General features: G+C 43.4%; 1 long non-coding RNA gene across 2 annotated transcripts; it reads right to left on the reverse strand.

Annotated features, from left to right (window-relative positions):
- Positions 1-368: 368 nt before the first annotated feature.
- Positions 369-8,938, reverse strand: LOC134471596 (uncharacterized). 2 transcript variants are annotated; one of them, XR_010041071.1, is made up of 3 exons: positions 4,467-8,938; positions 3,943-4,185; positions 369-1,336 (listed from the first exon to the last, which is right to left on the reverse strand). It is a non-coding gene; the product is annotated as an uncharacterized LOC134471596 (long non-coding RNA). The 2 variants fall into 2 exon arrangements; XR_010041070.1 differs by having other exon boundaries at positions 369-4,185.
- Positions 8,939-12,805: the final 3,867 nt, after the last annotated feature.

Consider the following 12,805-nt stretch of genomic DNA (forward strand, 5'->3'; position numbering starts at 1 on the left):
ATTCGCAGTGGTAGGCTGAACCTGCCTACAGGTGGGGACTTAACAGACAGCATAAGGAAGAGAAGGAGGTTTCCCTTTCCCCTTTTGTCCTTTTTGTTTGTCACCTGCAGTCACCATAACAGCTGCCCCTCAGCCATACCAACCTGCCTTGGAGCCAGCTGAGTAGAGACTGAAACCTCCAAAACTGTAACATAAACCTTTCTTTGCTTCATTTTGGGCATCAGGTATTTTGTCTCAATAAGAGAAAAGTAACCAAAACATATTGATCCGGCCCATGGATCAATCCGTGGGCTGTACCTGGAGGGGGAAAGGGGATTAAATAAACACATGGGGGAGACAGAGAGAGACTGAGGCAAGTCAAGAGAATCCGATCAAGCCCTGTTTATTCCGAAAGTGATCACATCTTTTTTAGGCCAAGGGTGGGCTGGTGGGACAGGAAGAGGCTACGGGGATGAATACAACATGGTCATTGTCATGTCCGGGTATGTGATGGAAGCAGGAGAGGATTATGGTTAATGTAGGCAGACGCATTGTGCCCATAAGAGAGAGAGAGGCAGGGAGGCAGCAATGGGGCTGTCGCGCGGCTCCCTACATCTCCTCCCTTTCTATATTATTTAATCAGGAGTATGGCAGGCCCTGTGAAGACAGCGTCTGTCTTAGGTCAAGGACCTCATTACATGAACCCAACTAGGCCTTACCCGTCATGGGCTTGCAGGACAGCAGTTGGTCCTGTGCCTGTCTTAGGTGGCTGATGGAGTTAACATGCATGTCCTAGTTGCCCGTCTCTGACTGCCTGTCCATTGCCCCAGGGCAGTTAGGCTGCATCGTCATATGGGCCATTTGTGGGAATTCCTTCCCGGTAGGTTTGTTGATCTGCCATCTCCAGCTGATGATAGTGTACCTGAATGGGCTTTGCCATAAACGCGTCTATCCGGTTATTAATGAGCGTCATAATCCTCTGAAAAATACAAGGGCTCACAGAAAGGAGAAGCAATAGGGCAGCTAGGGGACCCAAAAGGGGTGCTAGGTAAGGGAAAAGCTCCCCCCCCCGCAACACACACATCGAGGAGAAGGGGTTGGCAGCCATTTGTTGTTGTCACTGTTAAAGTCATTCTTCTATTTCTTGGAGCTTGCCTCGCATAACAGCGGACACAGTCTATTTGGCTGGTTTATGTTCCTCCAGACTGAGAAGAGCCTCCTCCGCAGTCACAGGAGGTTGTGTGCATGGCTGTCAGCAGTTGTAGTCTGTTTGGCAGGGGTCGAAATCCACCATGGTGTGGTACAGTCCGAGGAGAAGGCTGAGTAGGCAGCATAAGGCTCTGAGGAGTTGTGTCACCTGTAAGAGAACACAGGGGATTGTGCCTCAGGAAATGACATTATTCCTGGGCATTGCACGGGGTCTTTGAAGAACTGACTATTTGTTTTACGAGGCGCTCAGGTAGCCATCTAGCCTCTCTATCTTGTTGAGAGTAAACACACACTGAGTTGCATCTCCATATCAGAATGGGATCAGGGCCATGCCATGAATTAGTCAGGGGGTCTTAGCATAGTACAGAAGCAAATTGCTTTTGTGTTTCAGAATGCCAAAAATGTGTGGCTGCTGACTGTCCAGAAGCATCCAAATTTAAAAAGTTAAGGATGAATAAGGCATGAGATAGAATATTTTTAGGTGTCCTCCTTGTGGAGTACCATTCCCCCTTTTTTATTTTATCAACAGTGAGTTTTAGGGAGAGATGTGCCCTTTTAACTATGCCTTGACCTTGAGGGTTATAAGGTATGCCTTTTATATGATCAGTATTAAGATGTTGACAGAAACGAGAAAAGGCAGAACTAGCACAGCCTGCACCATTATCAGTCTTTAATTGTTGTGGGCATCTCAGAACTGATAAGGTAGTTAACATATGGCTAATAACATGCTTGGTAGCTTTGCCAGTCTGGGGAGAAGTATAAATGAAACCACTAAAGAAATCTATAGTTAAATGAACATATTCAAGATTGCCAAGCTCAGGAATGTGGGTGACTTCCATTTGCCATAATGCATTGAGGATAAGTCCTCTAGGATTAACCCCAAAGTGTGGAACTGGGAGGCGCATGGCACAAGAAAGGCAATTTTTTACTATCTGTCTGGCATTTTTAGTGATCTTAATACATAATTATAGAAAAATAAATGGTAAGAAATCAACAGTTGATAAGGTACATACTGTCACCTTAGAAATAGTTGTCTAGGCTACAAAACCAAAGCATGTAAAGTGACATTTAAACAGTGACACTGCCAACAGCTCCGCTCAACGATCCAACAAAAACCCAGTAACATGTTTATCAGTCCCACACACTTGTTTTTTATCTCAAAGAGGGCAAGACCAAACGTATCAAAACAGAACAAAACAGTTTTAAAAAAAAGAACAATTTAAAGAAATACAGATTTTAAAGCAAGTCCACTGGAGATATTTACTGTTTACTTAATTGTCTCTAGTTTCCTCCAAACAGTTGTGCCCATCTTTATGCACATTAAATACACACTGCATATTATAGAACTAATCAAATGATGATGAAGGCTTCTCAGGTTTTTAAGATCTGACATTGGGGAAGACAATAATAACTACCATAGTGTCTCTCATTCTCCTTTCAGCGCTGTCCCCATCCTTACATATGCTGAAATTAAACTTAAGAGACTAGACCAATATCACTATGAACAGTTAAAAGAGTCAAAGTAATTGACATTGGAATCTCCACCTCTGGAGTCTTTTTGTAAAATGACCAGTCTCTCTACAGGTAAAACAGTTTTGTTTATGCTTTTGAGATAACAACTGTTTAACTGTCAACCCTTGCAAGGCAGCAGCCATAGCAAGGCCTTGCTGACAAGCAGTTTTAATGTCAATGGTACCAGGGATGGAACTCACAGACTTTTATTTGTTAGGCAGGCACCTGTGCCACTGAGTTAAATCTCCAGCCCTGGGGACTGAACTCACAAGCTTGTGCTTGGCTGGCAGGCACTTATGTCACTGAGCTAAATTCCCAGCCCCTGCTTAATGCTCCTAAGAGAGGAACTCATATCGCCCTTAAACTGCTTTTGGGCCTCTCTGCCGGCATAGGCATCTTTCCCTATTAACATATTAAGGTCCCATCCATTGCCAGCTTGTGTATTGCGCCTGGCGGTCTCTTTGCAATTTTTTGTATATTTTGATTTTTACAAAAGATTATCCCCACCCGATAAAGTCACTCGGGCCAATCTTTGCCAATCTGTAGGTGTGAGCCAGCCATCAGCCAGAGAATTTAAAATAGCAAGACTGAAAGCAGCTGTAAGGCCATATTGGGCAACCGCTGTCTTTAATTCTTTTAAAGCTGCCACTGTGAATGGCGTGAGTCCTAATGAATTGTGGAGCTAGCAGGGTGGTGCTCACGCCGTCTTCCGGCTGTGTGGTGCCATCTTGGGGAGGTACGTTTATTTCTATCACTGGAAACACAATTTTAGGGAGGGACCCACGCTGATGTGGCGGAAGTGAGGCAAGCACCATTTTAAGAGTGCTACGAGGCTTGCCGGAGGCAGGCGCCATCTTAGGGGCACTATAAGGCTGTGTAGCTCGGAGGGCCTTGTGCTACCATCTCCTCAATCTGAGGATCTGCATGCTGCTGGGCAAGCAGCTCAGAGATTAAATTCCAATATGCAAAGGTGGTCACCGGAACCTTTTTCCAGATGAAAAACCTTATAATAATCTTTTAAAGCATCTCTTACTCTTTTCCACCTCTTGGTATCTATAGAACCCTCTAAGGGGAACCAAGGGCAAACCTTATGAATTAATTGAAAATACTGCAATAATTCTTTTGTTCTAACCCTTACCCTTCTTGTATTGAATACCTTTATAAGGCCTCCCACGAACAGTTTGTGTTCGCTCAATGCTTGACCCATGTCCGGGAAAGGGAATGGGGTCACCGTTCACTCACTGTGACTCGGGCGGGATGTCGGGTAGTTGTCCGCACAGGCCTTGGTCCTTGATTTAACGTCCTTTTGCTTTTAGCTTTGATTCTTGATTTAGTTTGCTCACTTCTCGCCGCAGTCTTTGGTTCAATTTGCTTTTACTTTCAGCCAGTTTCCTCGAACCACTCCCTCATTGACTCCCTTGTGCCAGGAGCCCCCATGCTGGGCGCCACTTGATCTGGCCTGCGGATCAATCCGTGGGGGTATACCTGGAGGGGGAACGGGGATTAAATAAACACATGGGGGAGACAGAGAGACTGAGGCAAGTCGAGAGAATCTGATCAAGCCCCGTTTATTCCGGAAGTGATCACATCTTTTATAGACTAAGGGCGGGCTGGTGGGACAGGAAGAGGCTACAGGGATGAATACAATGCATTGTGCCCATAGGAGAGAGAGAGAGACAGGGAGGCAGCAATGGGGCTGTTGCATAGCTCCCTACAACATATTCCCTTTTTTTTCTTTTCTTTTTGGTGCTGGGAATTGAACTCACCACCTTGCCCTTGCCAGAAAGCTTCTGTTACTTCTCCAAGTTTGTGACTTTATCACTCATTGGTTAATTCCTCGGTATGATTAATTTTTTTAATCCCCTAAAATTAGAAAGTGAAATTTACTTAAGGAGAACAGCAAGTCTACTGAGGCTAGTAGAAATGGCTTCTTGTTTCTCTGCTGCACTGGTCTAAATAGGAGGGCATGTGAGTGAGAACAGTAACAGCAGTGTGAAAAGGAAATAGGAACCCAACACAATGACTATCATTTACCACCCCATCACTGGACACTGGCCGTGTTTTTCACTTATTTCCTCACACACTTAGCCACCCTCTGACATAAGCACTACTACTATCCCCATTTCACATTTTGAAAAAGATGAGATTTTTAAAAAGGAAGAACCAGAAACTCATGAGAGATGTGACAGAATACAAGAAATCACAAAATGCTATAACTGTGAGCCTTTAGGCCCCCAGTCCAGCTCTCTCTAGTGCCACATTATCTGGATGTGTATCTAAAAGCTGTGTGGCCTTGGGAAATTTAGGTACAATAGGGCCGTGATCATTTGGCAAAGAGATATTAAAAATGAAGTGGCCCATGTGCACATCTTGACACTGACCCACCATATACTATAAAGTGGAAACAAAAAAATACACTGAGTGCTTAAATTTATTTTAAAGAATATACCAAAAACTACATTGTCATTAATCTTCCTCAAAATCTCCCCACTACTAAACCCATGCCTGTCCCATTGCTTGTTACTTTCTAAAGTAGTTCTAGAAACTTGGTTACAGGAGCATCTGTAGTTGTGCTATTGTGAATGCTTAGATGTCCTCAATCAATTCAAAATACTCAAGGAAATTTCTGTCAAATACAAATATTTACCTCATCCATCTTATTTACTACATATAGGACCACACAACTTCTGGCTCTACCCTAAAGTCAAAGTGACCTGAACAAAAAGTGTTTTGAACAGCTTCGGGACAGCCAAAATACTATGACTAAAGACTCACTCAGAAAAGTGTGCTTACAGAGCTGTTTCAGAAAGCAGCAGCAATACTAAGACAAGAGTTCGAAGTGAAAGGGAGTACTCTGAGGGTGATTAATGGTAGTACAATGTATTATTTACTATAATACTATTAAATATTTTTCATATCTTTTGTTCACACCTCATATGGCTTCAATAAAACTCATTTCTCCCATAAGGACTAAACGTGACCTGGAGACCAACTGGTGTCTCACAGCAAGCGTTTCTTCAATAGCAGACTATGGCTATGCAGCAGGCCCTCTCTCTCTGCTGGGATTTTCTCAGCAGGAGTGAAATGAGACTTAGCAGAGGTATAGAGGAAGGTAAGACAAGAAATGGTGTCTCTTTTCTTCACAGCTCAGTGTACAGAAATCTAAGATCTAAATGGAATGAAGAATAATAACTAAGTTTCCAAACACTCTTTCCAACCTCCATTATCTTTTTAGTTGTTTCTTTCTCTTTTCCCCAAATCGTACTTCATCCTATAAGCACAAAAGGTTTGGATCCAGGCACCCAGTTTCCTTTAAGCTCTCCAATCCTATTCCAGATTTCTGTTTTCTGACTATGTGCTTTTGTGCAAATCAAAGTTTTTCAACATACAATCACCTTTGCAATTCATCTTGATTTATAGCCTTACTTCAAAACCTACTCCACTATGACTCATCCATGCCTACCCTTCTAAGCCTGACTTCTGAGCCTCTGCTCCTATGCAGAGTTAAAGGACGGCTGCTCTCTGGCTGATAAACATAGAGACAGATACTCACACCCTGTTAATCAGACAAAACAGCATGACGTGCTCTTCTCAGGAGCTTGAAAATTAAACACATGGTCATATTAAGTGTTATGAGGATATGGGAAAGCAGATATTCTAGGGGTGGGCAAGTCAACTTGCTCTTGAATGATTTTGTAATACCTTTTAAATTTAAGAGTGCACATTTTTTCAACCTAGCATTCTACTTCTTGGCACCAACCTATCTGTTGAAACTTTTGCATAAATGCTTAAGGAAATACATATTCACAGGAGTTCACATCAGCACTATTTATATAAGTGAAAAACCAACTGTTATATGCCATTAAACACAAAATAGATACTGTGAGAGTCCACACCATTACCATACATAGCAATGTAACATAATGATGCAGATCTCTACACTAACTAGAAAAGAAAGTGGTCCAATGTATAAAACTAAGTGAATAAAGCCAAATACAAATAAAGCTGCATATGAGTGCAGATATTTCTGTACTATGAACACACATAAAAGGATGGAAAAAAGATCTAGAATAGTTGTCTTCAACTAATAACAGTGATCACCTCAGAAGAAAGTTCTGAGACCGAGGACAGGGTTTCAAAGAGGAGTTTCAGTACTTATATGGCCCTAACCAAAGTACATCATAGTAAGGATCATGTTATTTAAAACATTTAAGTAACACTTTGAAAAATGAGTAGATGTTTTATCTACTTCCAGCTTCAAGCAGAAGTTGCTAAGGAAGAATGGAGATCTTTACAGAAGGGTTTGGGAATTGAGCAGAGGAGGGTAGGAACCACCCCTGAAAGTGAATTTCGCTTTCATCTCAGCTTGTGGGAGGAAGTGGGACAGGACCACAGTGCAGCCCAAAGAGCTGAATCCCACGACAGGATGCGAGGGTGAGACTGTTCCCACACAAAACAAGCCACTCACAGGAACACAACTCCCCTGCCTCACAGAGGAAAGGGGACTGGATTACTTATCCACTGCCCATGTCATCTTTGTCACCTGGAATGCCGATGAGTAAACCCAAGTTATGGTTTCTTCGAAAAAACAAAGGGAAAAGAGAAAACAAACTTACTGAGTTTGAAACTCAGTGGGCTTGGAATTAGGATGAGACCCTGGTCGACACTGTAATAGCAAATATGCCAGAGATGAGCCATATGCTGCCACAGAGAAGTCCAACAATCAAGAAGAATGCTCTCCCCTCCCGCTTTTCCAAGAGCCACAGGAAGGAAGAAACCACAAAAGTTGCCCTGATATCACTTTGTGCCAGTGGATCTCACAACCCAAAGCACTCAGAATCAGGGCTACTCATCTGAATCATGAGCACATCTTTCAGTGTTTGCTTCTCCCTGTGGCAAAGGGTAAGGAAGACAGAGCAAGTGTCCCAGACCTTTGGATGTGAAAAAGTTGCAGTCTGCAGAAGTGACCTCAGTGATTTTCGAAGAGTCAACAGAAAGAATAAAAGTTGCTGATTCTGGAAGAGAAAAATGGTTAATAAAGCAGTAGTAACAGTATTTGTGGTGGGTGGCGGGATTTAGGGCTATTTTTAGTTGTTCTCCTCTGGATATTTCCATTTTTCCCTAAGGGTTGCAGGCATTTCAGAATAAAGATAAAGAAAGTACAAATGTGTGTTCTAAAATGATTATTTAATAGCACAGAGTAATTTTATTTACTTATTTATTGGTCTTTTTGAGACAGGCTGTCACTATGCAGCCCAAGCTGGTCTCTAACTCACAAGGATCCTCCTGCCTCAGCCTCCCGAGTTCTGGGATTACAGGCATGAGTCACCATGCCTGGCTGGGAATTTTTTAAAATATTAATGTAGAGTTCCTGTATTTCAGTGACAACTCAGTACACAGTAGATAGCCTACTCAATATTCTAAATCAATTTGAGCTACTTAGGTGTTACTTAGGCATCTGTAATACCTATAGAAAGACCTTCATGCTTTCTTATTACTGCTTTCCAATATTCTTACCTCAGAATCAGCGACTCAAACACAGTGGATCCCTTTACAACCACATCAGCCATGAAACTAGACACTTGAAAGGTGTAAAATGCATGGTCAAGATAATTCAGAAGCAGAAGAAAAGAGGAAACAAAGAAATAGAACCATTTTGGCATGAGGGGATTTTTGAAGTCATCTTGAGAGCTCTCCTGAACCAATCTCTAATTCAGAGACACTTCATCCCCAGAAAAGACACAGCTGGGCTGTGACCCAGAATAACTTGCCTAGTTCTTTACTAAGCAACTTCCGCAACACTCCAGTCAACTAGAGAACCCAAATGCTGACTCTTCAGAAACACACACCAAAATAAAAGAAAAAAATTTGAACAAAACCCCAATCAAACAAAAGCAGCAATATTGTGAAACCACATCTTTATACACACACACACACACACACACATGCACGTACAGGAACACTTGGCCACTCCAAAATTCACATTCTGAAATGCCAACCCTGGGATCCACAGAACCTGACTATATTCTGGCTGGCTTCTAAGGAGAAGATTTAAGGACTAGTCATACAGCTCAGAGGCACAACGCCTGCTTGGCAAGTGTGAGCTCAAGAGTTCGATTCCCAGAACAAACACACATGTGCATGCACGCGTACACACACACACACACACACACACACACACACACACGGAGAAAATAAAAATTTAAAAGGAGATTTAGGAGGTGAGGCTGAGGGCGCCTCCCTCTCCTCCCACCCTCACCCCTCACCTCACCCCCACCTTCCTCTCCCCTCCCCCTCCGCACTCCCCTCAGGACCCAGCCCCTGCCCCCCTCCATTCCCACGGCCTCCCTCTGGAGATGTTTCTGATTGCTCTTCATTCTTGAAGAGCATCTTCAAGAAGAGGAAGGAAAAGATGAGTGTGAAAACATTGAATCGTAGCTTCTCTTCTCACAGGCAGGAAACCAGGAAAAAGCTTGAGGTAAATGTGCCAGGAAACGGTAGTCGTTCCTATGACGTCACTACCGGTGTCAGGGAGAAAACCTTCCGGGCACAGAAGGTGACTCACAGCGTGCAGGGATTTGTGCCCCACCAAATTTGTAGGTCAAGCAGAGGATGAGCACAAGAGTTTGTTGGACCTGCCTGAGGTTGCAGTGACTAGCTTTACAGCTCTTCTAGACTATGCTTGCGCTGCCATTCTGTCAACCAACGCAGAAAATGTCATTGATGTTCAAGCTATGGCCAGCTAGATGCAAATGTTTAGTGTTGCTAGCTCCTGAGCAGAGTTCATGGAATGTGGTATTTTATGAAATAGACCTAATAGCCAGCCAGAAACAGTCTAGATGCTGGAGGAGATTTTAACTGCAATTTTCCTTTTCTAAATGGAAACATTCTCCAGTGTTTTCAGAGCGCTGCATGCTGAAGAAGGATTGCTCAAAATTCAAGCCATCCTGGGCTATTCAGTGAGTTCAGGGGCACTCTGAAGTATATAGCATGACCTTGCCTCAAAAAACTAAACTAAACAAACAAATGGAAAACAGATCGCAGCATGGTAGAAAGAAGCATTCCTGTCTCCTCAGAGAAAGTAAAAGCCACTTTGTTAGTCTCCTGAGAGTCCTGTACAGTGTATCACACAAACAAGTTCACACTGGGTATCCAGTTACTTAGCTTCCTACACAGAAATCAATCAGTGGTAACAGGAAAACAACAATGAATAAAATAATAAAATCTGTCCCAAACATTGAAGAGCCAAAACAAAAAATAACTGCTTTTTTTTTTTTTTTTTTATGTTTTGACTCACTATGTAAGTTTCCCAGGTCTACAACAAAAACACAACCAACTCATTGGTTTAAAACAGTAAGAATATATTGTCTCATAGTCCACGAGTCTAGAAGTCCAAACTCAAGGGATCAGCAGTGCCTTCTTTCTTTCAAACATTTATGGGAAAGAATTTATGGGAAAGAATACTCGGTTCTTTCCTCTTTCAGCTTCTAGCAGATGCCAGCCATTGACATTCCAGGATTTTAGCTCCACCTTCACATAAACTTCCTTGTGTATCTTTGTCGCCAACTCTCTGTTTTAAGCTCAAAAACCCAAAATGCGCTATACTTATCATAACTTGTTCTCTTCTTGTAAAACTTGTGCAATTGCCAGTTAAGTTGTAACCTTGTAACATACCCACCATGTAACCCCCTCCCTGCCTCCCTAGTTCCTGTAAAACTAAGCCAAATTACCTTTTATGGAAACAAACTGATCCTAACAGCTGACCCCGCCCCTTATGGCTTGCTACTTTATAACTCACTGCAGCCTCTAGCTCTGCATGCACTTCCCTGGCTTCTTTCTGACACAGTGCTGCCACTGAGCTCAGCTAAAAAAGCCTTTTTAATTTTTGTAATCCATCATTGTTGTAGTTAGGGGTTGTGCAGAGAACAATTAGAATCAGGACATGGAGTTTATAATATTATTTTTATAATGGTCACCGGGAGTTAATACAAGAAAATGCAGGAAATCTATCTGCAAAACCAAAGACATAGAATATTTAGTCAAGGGCCTAAATCCCACAGCAATGTCCCACATGAGTCAAAATCAGAACCCAGAGCTCATGACAATGCCTCCCATGAATCCAACAGGAGGTCCAGAGCCTCCAGGAAAGACTCAGGTCAGTCTCTTTGATGAATCCATGCCGGGAATGCCTGAAGGTCAGCAGTGGAAGTCAGAAAGTCCATGCCAGTGAAGGAACTGTGCTGATGAGATGAGGATTCTATGCTGGAGCTGAGAAGTCACACTCACAACAAAGACCAGGGCTGTCCTGAGAAGCACCACAGCCATCCTCAGCAACATGGAGGCCCCGCTCCTCTGATAACAAGCACAATCAGGTACATGCCACAAAGCCAGCGTGACGAGTTCATCCTGGAGACCAAGCAGCACATGTCTTCCTCTCCAGAGCCAGGAAGCAATGCTCCATGTGAGGACCAAAGCTTCTCAAGGAGAACCAATGGCTCAAATAGCAACTTGTGGGAAAACCCATAATGCCTCAACACCTTAACAACCTTCTCCTCTACCTATTTACGCTGGCAACTTTCCTCAGGTGGAGCATCTTTGCTCAGTGCCACGCTGATGTAATCCAGCCGGCGTTAAGGTGACCAAACAGTCATTTTTTTGCCCATATCCTTTGGGGGCTCCTCCATCCGGGATCCCACCTTTTATGGGATTTATCTCCCCAGGTTCCTACTCTTCGGATGACATTGGAATCTTTTTGAACGCAGCTTCTTTTTACCAGCAGGTACTGTACTTTCTACTTTTGTTTTGCTGCGCCATCTTTCTGCTTTTCTATGACCCGGGACAACTTTTCAGGCTTGCTCCCATTTGGGCAAGATGTGGCCAAAATTATGGCGGGTTACCACCATTTGAGGGAGGAATTGACCTCCACTGGGTGCACCATACTTGGGGAGTCAAGTTTTCAGGCTTACTACTATTTGGGCGAGACGTTGCCAAAATCTTGTCTTAGCTCTCCTTTACCTTTATCTTCTTCTTCTGTCCCTAATTCACCCATTACTGAGAATTCCTGCAATTTAAGCTGGACCTAATATGTAAACCACCGCCTAGAGATTTTTCATATCAGCTGATTAACTCGAGTTAATTACATGAGGTGATTTTTGTGGGGCTATTTGGACTACTCAACTGAAAGGAAAAACTGATTATTTTAAAACCCCTGAGGCAGGTCTGTGATTGACAAATAGGAGAGTGGCCACCTGGTAATTTTAACCAGCTCCTGGTTACAAAATCAAGGACCTGCTCCAGTCGCCATAGCCCTGTGGGTGATTCTTTGTCTTTGTGGCAGGGTTCTGCATTCTTGTCTTTGTTTTTGTGCCATTCTGTATTCACTTATTTGTACCCTTGTCTCACCAGACAGCTTCCTCCCATTTGTAACCCTTCAACTCATTCTTAATTATTTTAAGGATTTCAGGGATTGAGCTGCCAGGTATGGAGATCCTGTCTACCCTAAGAAGCTAAGAACATTCTGTAAACTTGAATGGCCTTCCTTTGGTGTTGGGTGGCTCTCACAGGGAACTTTTAATTTACAAGCCTCTCAACAGGTCTGTCAAGTCATTTTTGGATCCCCTCATAAGCCAGCTATGCATCCTGATCAAGAAATCTATATCGAAGCTTAAATTGACTTGATCCAGGATCCACCCTCATGGATAAGGAAACTCCTATGGGAAGAACCATGGGGAGGGGGGTGTACCCTCCTCTTACGGCGATGATGGAAGCTAAGGTGTCACCTTCTCCTGCTGTTCTGCCTCCTCCTGAGGATTCCCCTTCTCTTTCCTGGGCCCCTCTTTACCACCCTGATCCTCCAAGCTCATCAGAAACACAGGTCCTCCCCAGAGACCCCTACCCTTCCCAGTCCACCCCATACTCACAGCCACTATCCCCCACCTCCCTCCTCCACACCTAACCCTGACTCCACTGACCCACCCTCCATTCTACTCCTTCGAGAAGTTCCTCCATCAGACTCCTCTCAGGGATCTTTCTTCACCTGTGTCCCCTTGTCTGCCAGTGATTTGTACAATTGGAAATTACAGAATCGGCCTTTCTCTAAGGACTT

This window comes from Cavia porcellus, unplaced genomic scaffold, assembly GCF_034190915.1.
Source record: "Cavia porcellus strain 051 isolate PalLab524CR breed Dunkin Hartley unplaced genomic scaffold, mCavPor4.1 scaffold_19, whole genome shotgun sequence".
Lineage (NCBI taxonomy): Eukaryota > Metazoa > Chordata > Mammalia > Rodentia > Caviidae > Cavia > Cavia porcellus.